Consider the following 8,477-nt stretch of genomic DNA (forward strand, 5'->3'; position numbering starts at 1 on the left):
TGTGTGAGTGCAGATGCGCGGGAGGTGTGCGGGCGCGCGCGCGGCGGTGCGCTTGTTTCTGCGCCGAGGAGCGGGGCCCGCCTGTGGAGCCTTTGCATCGGGGTAGGGTTGGGGGATTCCCTGCAACCAGTGGCTCCCAGGGCGGAGCTCCGCAGGCGGCAGCGGTGGTTCTTCCCCCTAGAAGTGGACGGCAGGTGCTAGGGCGGGTGCTAGACCGCCCCCCCCAGGACCTGTAGACAGCGGCCAAGGGAGCAGGTGAGGAAATGACTCAGAGAGGGGTGCTTCCTGCCCCAGGCCACCCAGCAAGTTAGCAGCAGAATCGGAACCCAGATTCTGGACTCCCAGATCCTCATTTTGACTTATTTGGCCTGCCTCGGTCTAATTCTTGCAGAACAAATTTTGGGAAAAGGGCACCGGACTAGAGGTCAAGAAATTTGGGTTCTAGTCCAGACCTTGCCACTCACCAGCTGAAAAACCTAGGCAAATTCAGCCCTTTCTCTCTGGGCCTCAGTTTCCTGTTCTATAAGTTTGAGGGCTGGCCTGAGTGGTCTCCAAGGGTCAGCAAAGCTCCAGCGTGTCTGTGATTCGGAGTGCGTCTCTCTGTCTCTGTCTCTGTCTCACATCTCCTAGGCAGACCCAGGAGGATTCCAGCCTCTCTTCTCCACTGCACTAGCTCAGCAGAGCCCTGGTTGCTTGTCCTTCCTGCCTTTCAGCCGTCGCACAGGTCTGGTCCCTTGAAGTGTGTGTGGCATGCTGACGTGCAAGTCCTGGGCTTTGAAGGAGAAAGAAGCCATCAGATGTCCAGGGTTTGATCCCTGTATGGGCCAGCCACCAAAAAAGAAAAAAGAAATCCTCCTCAGTCTCCTCTGTAACCAGATGACCTCAGGGCCTCTGCTGCCAGCTTCGTGATAAAGACAGGAGTTTGGAGCAGTTTTTCACGCCTCTAGAGCTCCTCATTTAGGACAAGCGGGTGGATCTCTCCATCCAGGAAGGAGGTCTTGAGGTGTGCTATCAGAGTGCTACCCTGCTCCTGAGGGAGGTCACAGCTAACTTCCTGGTTTGTGCCAAAGCAGCAGAGTGAGGGATGCCATTGCTGTCTGCCCCTAGCTGGCTTTCCCGGGCCCACAGGCCTGGGCACCACACTTGACCACGGTTCTGTACATGTGATACCCCTGTTTTGCTGTTTTATTTGTTGTGGCCATTCTTTCAGGGGCCTGCCTTTTTATTTTTATTTACCTTTAAAGCTAACATGGATTGTTTGCTACATGCCAGTTGCTGGATGGCACAGCCACCTGCGAGGCTGGTACACAAACCAAAGTGTAAATTCATTTCCTCACAGAGGGCATGTGCGGGTGTGATGTTTCAGGCCACCAGCTCAGGCCTGCCTTTTCCTGAGTCAGGGTGAGTGGGGGTTTGGGGAGTATGAGTAGGGGCTGGCATGATCTGAGGGTCACTGTCCTAAAGGATGGGGGGAGTCCTGAGATGTGTCCCCAGCCCATAGACTCTCCACTGCTTGGCATCCTCAGCCCCAACTCTCCTGTCTGACCTGTGAGGACCTCCTGAGCTTACCCTGGCCCACCTGCTGGCTAAAGCTCTTTCTTGAGGACTGTGTGCCAGCCCGGCCCATCTGCTGCCATTTCCCTGAATGTGCCATGCATGGTCTCCCCGTTCCATGGTCCTGCAGTTCTCCTCTTGGGGTGGCCCACCACCATGGAGCCTGTCTCTCCTTCCTGGACTGTCAAGACCCAAGGTAGCTTCACGCCTTGGGAAACCTTCTCGTCCCCTGGTGGACCAGTGGCCCTTCTCTGACCTCCCACAGCACTGGGACTTATTTCACTGGGTTGGGTCTGTTTGGCTATCTGTCCCACTCAGATTTGAGTTCTAGACGCACAGCTAGCTCTTTTGTCATAGCAAATGTCTGAGGAATGTTGGGTGAATGAATAAGTTAACCCTACTCATGACTGCGATGCTCCCGTCCCAGGTTTGGTGGTTTCCTTCCTCCCTCGTTCCTTTGGGTAGTGTGGAGCCAGCAGCGGAAACCACGTTCTCTTTCTACCAGCATCCCAGGCTCTGTGCCGTGCACTCCTGGCCGGGGTGATCCAATTACTGCCCTAACGCAGACTTAGTGGTTTAAGACAACGCCCGTTGATTGTCTCGGTTTCCGTGAGTGGAAGTCTGGGCAGAGTGTGGCTTAACTGATGCTCTGCTTGAGTTTCTCAGGCCGGAACCTGGCTTTTGGCGCTCTGGTGGTGAATCTGCTTCCCAGTTCTGTGTTGGCAGACATCAGTTCCATGGAGTTGTAGGACTAAAGTCCCTGTTTCCTTGCTTGCTGTTGGCCAGGCTTATTCTCAGCCCCCTGTATTCCTGGCTTGTGTCCCCCTTCAGAGCCACCAGTGGTGGGTCGAGTCCTCACCACTGGACTCTCCCGACTCTCCCACTGCATCTCTCTTCTGCCTTCCTCTTTTTAAAGTCTCCTGGATAACATTGGGCTCCGCAGATAATTCAGGATCATCTCTCTATTTAAGGTTAGCCTTTAGTCACCTTACTTCCATCTTCAAAGTCTTCAGAACTTTGCTCAGGGCCAGTGGCCAGGCCCAGTGCCCCTCTTCCTGCTCTGAGTGAGAAGACAGCCTGCCCCATGAGGGCCATTGCCCTGGGAGAGCCTGGGTCTGCAGGGAGAGTGAGCCCTTTCTGGTGTCCTGCACACACAGACCAGGGTGACAGTGCTGGGTTTCCAGACGCCCTTGGTGATACCTGGGTGTGCTTCCAGTCAGAGCAGCTGGAATATGGTAGGAGTCAGGATTCCTGCACGGCCCCCTGGCATCAGGAGACGGGATCCCTTTGCTGTAAGTCCTCTGAGGGGCTGGCTTGGGGGCAGGGGGATGACCTGTACAGGAAGCCCAGGGAGATTTTCCCCTTAAGCCTGATTGGTAGGTTTGCTCACATCAGCTTCTTCACAAGGAAGCCACAGCCCACCTGGCCTTTTGTGTCAGCCTTAGCGCCCACCATTAAATCTCCAGCCCAGTCCCTAAATGCAGCATGCTCTCACCTCTACCTGCGGTAGCCTCCCAACTTCCCCTGGCTCCCCCACCTCCCCCCACCAGCACACACCCAGCCCCACTCATCAATGTGGTAGCGTGCCGGGGACATGGACTCCAGAGTTCCCAGGCCAAGGTTCAATCCCAAGCTCTGTGACCTTGGCAAGTAACTGAGCCTCCAACCCCATCTGAGAAATGGAGATAACTTTCCCAAAGTGTGAGGGCAAAATGAAACAATGTGCAAAAACCTAGAATATGCTCCATTGTCTTGTACCCATGTTGGCTGTTGTTACTGCCTCTCTTGGCAGCAGATTAGGTGTTCCCTCTCTCCAAAACCACGAGATATTGTCATCCTGTTTGCTCATCTGGCTGTCCCGGCCCGCTGTGACTTTCCCAAAGGCAGGGACCCATCTCTCATCTTGTTATCTGTAGTTTGCAGCAGATGCCTGTACATAGTAACCATATTGGGAAAGTGCATGTGGGCAGGAAGGTTGGAGCTGATGTGGCATCTTTTCCACAGACTGAGCAGCAGAGCAGGTCAGCTTCCTGAACCAAAGTAGCTTGTCTAAAGCTAACAGGTCTCAGGTTTGCAAGGAGGTGTCATTGGGCTTGCACAAGGACTTGCTGGGGCTCCACAGCCTTTCATGCTCGCACTGGGCTCTATTTCAAAGCACTGTATCATCTGGAGCTAAGTTGGAGAGTCTGAGGTGGCAAAGCACTAACCTCATTTTACAGATTGGGAAACTGAGGCCCAAGACTAGGACCACATTCCTCTTATAAAGGCACAGCTGCAGACTTTCTGTAGAGCCCTGCTGTTGGCCCAGCTGGTATCCTAGCCCTGTTCATTGGCTCAGTCCGGTGAGAATGCCCTCCCCCTCTGCCCCGAGGAGCCAGACTCTGGTTAGGACCTCTTGAGATTTAGGCTCATTTTTTAGCAGTTTTTCCTGAATATGTTTATTCCTTAACTCATGTACTGATTGAACAAATAGGTATCAGTATCTGCCCTGTGATCTGGGCTCAGACCTGAACACAGATGTGGCAGTGAACTCTTCCTATATCTTCTCCTGCTCCTTCTCAGTTTAGGCATCACCTCCTCTGAGATGTCCTCCCTGATCACCCCGCCTGAAGTTGCCTCCCTCCCTGCTTACATCATCCTGTTTTATCTCTCCTGTTTCATATATGGCTACTAAATACATGCTCACTTTAGAAAAATCTGGAAAATGCAGAGTTGTTTAAAGAAAAAAATCTTGTCTTATCACTTATAGAAAAATCACTGTGACATTTTGCTGTGTCTTTCCTTCCCATTGGTCTACTCTGCAAAGAGATGTCATTATCCAGTACCATTTTATTCTGCTTTTTTGCTTAACTTTAATTCTAAGATTTGCGAATTTTCATATTTTAACATCTTTGGATCTTGCACTGTACAGTGGACAGAGCAGCCTGCGTTGAAATTCAGCTTTTCCGAGGGGGGCTTGCATTTGCTTCTGATGGTCACCTAGGGGCACTGCCAACTTGAGAAAACTGTAAATGAAATTTAAACTCAGTTACAGTATTTGCTCGACGTGTTTTCAGACCATATCTTAGTACAAATTCAGGCTCAAACCAATGTGAGTGCTGGCTTGTGCACATTCTCAGGGGCAGTTTTGTTCTGTGCCTGCACCCAGGGCCGTGGTTGAGACATGGAGATTTCCTTGCTGACATTTTCTGCCTGACACGATTATTCAGAGAAGGAGTCCCAGCTTTATTTAGATGTCTCATTCGATAACTCATCCTGGGTTTTTACTTCGTTCGTGGTACGTGAACTAGTGGTGTTGGTGTGCTTTGTAAGCAACGGTGTGCAGGCTGGCGGGTTGCTCAGTTGGTTAGAGCGCCGTGTGGTAACACCAAGGTCAAGGTTCGGATCCCTTTACCAGCCAACCACCAAAAAGAACACCAAAAAGCAAAACAAACAAAAATAATCAATGGTGTCTTAAATGTGATGAAGTACCTAAGATAGAAACATCTCTTGGATTCACACCAACATGTGAGCATCTTTTTAATGGCTGCAGTGTTACGTGACAGGGCTGGATGAGGCTTTGCTCACGGGATCCCTTGTCGCGTGTTTGGGTTATTTCTGTTCTTGTCTAGGATAAGGAGACTATGGTCTTTCTTACATGCAGCTTCTTTTGCATTCAGATTCTTTCTTTTTCTTCTTCTTTTTTTTCTTTTTTGGTGGCTGGCCGGTATGGGGATCTGAACCCTTGACAGATTATTTCTTTTGGGTAGATTCTCAGAAATGGAATTGCTGGATTGAAGGGATAAATATCCTGAAGATCCTTGGTACATAAAACATAATGCTTTTAGAGGTTGATTGTTTTTTCTTTCTTCTGTGTTGTCTTTGCAGAAATGGAGTTGGTGCCACCTCAAGTTGGTGTGTGAATCTGCCTCTGTTGACAGTAGCTGGTAGAGCTCATGTGGCCTGAAAAACTCCACAGGGGTGAAGAATTAAAATTAATGAGGTAAAGAGGCTGAAGTAAAAGTAGGTTCAGGTATAGAACTGGATAAGATTAAAAGTCAACTAAAAATTTGGACCAGTTTTGATATGTTTGTGAGTGTGTACATGTGGAGTTAGTGGTTTATTTGGGGTCAGATTATATCCTCCAAATAATAAAGTGAGCGTTGTGATAATTTAATTTAGGCATTCAAATATAATTAAATAACATTAATTCAAACTATTTTTTGTGGTTGGGGAGCTTCCTGAATTATGGAATATTGTTAAATGAATAATAGACAAAGTATCAATTGTTTGTATTTAAATTGGCACTACTAAAATATTTTAAACAGTTTGCATGTGCAATTTAAGCTTTCTTCCCCAGTCTTGTTGCACTATTAGTTTACTCAGCAAAAGATTTTTTTTGTACAGAGGTAAGAGGTAATCCTCAATCCTTCTCTCACTTGAATTTGTCATAAATTCTGAGATATTGTGATGTGGATGAATGATGTGTTTACTGGATCAGAAACAGACATTTGCAAAATTGTAACCCTAGTTTCACTCTGGGTTGCCTTTTATTCTTTTATTGTCTGGTGCAAAGTAACAAAAATAAACAAACAAATTAATTAATTAAATGCCTCTGTATGCCACTCAGAGCCAGGTCCTTGAGGTACCTCATGAACAGTACCTTTAAGGGGCTGTGTGGGACTGGCCGGTTAGCTCACTTGGTAGAGTGTGGTACTGATAACACCAGGGCCATAGGTTAAAAAAAACAACAACAGAAGAAGGGGGCTGTCCAGCAGCACAGAAGACAGACAGCAGCACGTGGTGGCATAGGGGCCACCGGAGCAGGGCACCCCTGCATCAGAGCTGCAGTGGCCTCTCATGTCTCAGTACAAAACCCAAAAACCTTGAAGGCCCTGGCTGACCAGCTCCGGCCTGTCTCTGGCCTCATCTCATTGCTCGCCAGGCTCCTGCAGCCACACCAGCTTTTTTCTGTTTCTCAAACCCGCAGACCAGATCCGTTGCTGCCTCAGGTCATCAACATGTTTGCACAGATGCCCTCTGGGCACACATGCATGCTTCAGGCCTCTCACTCTTCACTCAGCTGTTAGAGCTGGACCGTGAGGACCCATGCCATGTGGTCCCTGTCCCCAAGGACTGGGTACACTGCCATGCAAAGTGCACAAACACAAAATATCGATTAGCCCTGAAAGAACCAAAGAGAACCAGAGGTCATTGGGCTAAATGTGATTAAGTCAACGAGGCAGGTCCGAGTGTGGTGGTGTTTAATACTAATTGATCAAAGCCAGTTACAGATTTCTTTGTTCCTTCTCCACCCCACTGCTTCACTTGACTTGCTTAAAAAAAGTCAACCAAAAACTCGAAAAAAGAAGCATTGGAAATAAGGTGTACTGTGACACAAGACTGGCTGGGAGATGGGGCAGCAGGTTGTGCTGTTGGCTGTAACTGAACTAAACAAGACCAGTGCCAAAGGGGTCCCCTGGTGTATTTAAGCATGAGCCAAAGAAGGGACCACCTGGATTCAAACCGTCACTCTGGCCGCTTAGCTCAGTTGGTGAGAGCATGATGCAGATAACACCAAGGTGTGGAGTTTGACACCTGTACTGGCCAGCCAAAACAAAACAAAAACCCCAAACGTTTAGTAGCTCTGTCATTAACCAACTGCGTGATCTTGACCCAATGACTCGGCCTCTCTGAGTCTAGGTTTACTCATCTGTAAAATGGGGATAATAATATCTGCTTCACAGGACAGACGCGAGATAAATGAGATATCTGGCCTGGCACATATCGAGGATGCTCAACGTTTGTGTGCTGTCCCCTTCTCTCTCTTGCTCTCCCACTGCTAGAGAGCAGAATGCTGGCAGGGAAGTAGGGAGATCTGTGTTAGAGTCAAGTGGGGTGTAACCAAAGGAAAAGTTAAATTATGTCATTTAAAGAAATCAGGTGACTGGCACCTAATTTGCTTCTCCACCTGTCCCTAGTTCTGCTTTATACATTAAGGCGGCTGGGGTGCACCACATGCAGCTCTGAATGAAGTTCTGCTGGCTAACCGCAGGCAGATTCCTGGGCCTCCACCCACACTCTCCACGTCAGAATCCCAGGGGCTGGGGCCCAGAAGCCAATTTTTTTTTAAACCTCCCCAGATGATTCTGTTGTGTTGCCAGGTTTCAGAACTTTCAGCCAGATGGGCCCTGAAAAGCCTTTTTTGTCTTTGCAGTTCAGGTTTCTGTCCCCATCAAATGCCCTGTGCCATGTGGGAGGTTTTACATAGTGTCTGGTCCAGGGTTCATCTGCTTTGTTATCAGAGATAGGAGGTCCTTCTGTTACTCACTCACGGGATGAAACTACGACCTGAGACCACTAAATCTAGAAATAAACCTCTAGCAACTGGTTGGTGCCCTGCTCTGGAGGTCGTCTGCAAGCAGGAGGAATAGCTAACCTCCCAGACCTGGGATGATCTAAACTGAAAATAAATCTGAGAGGGGAGATACGTTATAGGATTAAAACCTTGGCAAGCAATCCCTTCCTTCCCATGTGGGAGCTTCCCACCTAAGAAAGAAAATGAAACTCCCCAGAGTTCCTGCTTGTCTTAGATTTTTCTCTCTTAAGAATGTAAAAATTATTTACCGTTACTGAGATTATTTGATTGCCCAAAACAGCCATAAACTTCCCAGCTTTACCTAGGGAGACTTTGAGGTGGTGAACTGCTGCTGTTCACATAATGAATTCCTACTCCAAGTTCAGCATTACCAGATTTCCCCCATGAAAACGGGTAATTTCTTGAATTTCCAGTGCTTTTACAGAGCAGGTAGTTGAGAAAAGAGGTTCTGCTTTATACTTTCTAAGTGGGTGACTTGGTAAAAATGGAAATGGCTGGGCCGGCCCGGTGGTGGCTTTTACAGAGCAGGTAGTTGAGAAAAGAGGTTCTGCTTTATACTTTCTAA

The 8,477-nt window shown here is 48.6% G+C and overlaps 1 long non-coding RNA gene across 1 annotated transcript; it reads left to right on the top strand.

The window, feature by feature from the left end:
• Positions 1 to 570: 570 nt before the first annotated feature.
• On the top strand, positions 571 to 5,752 carry LOC103603619. The gene is made up of 2 exons (XR_551635.1): positions 571 to 724; positions 5,422 to 5,752. It is a non-coding gene; the product is annotated as an uncharacterized LOC103603619 (long non-coding RNA).
• Positions 5,753 to 8,477: the final 2,725 nt, after the last annotated feature.

The sequence above is a fragment of the Galeopterus variegatus genome, unplaced genomic scaffold (assembly GCF_000696425.1).
Source record: "Galeopterus variegatus unplaced genomic scaffold, G_variegatus-3.0.2 Scaffold123, whole genome shotgun sequence".
Taxonomy (NCBI): domain Eukaryota; kingdom Metazoa; phylum Chordata; class Mammalia; order Dermoptera; family Cynocephalidae; genus Galeopterus; species Galeopterus variegatus.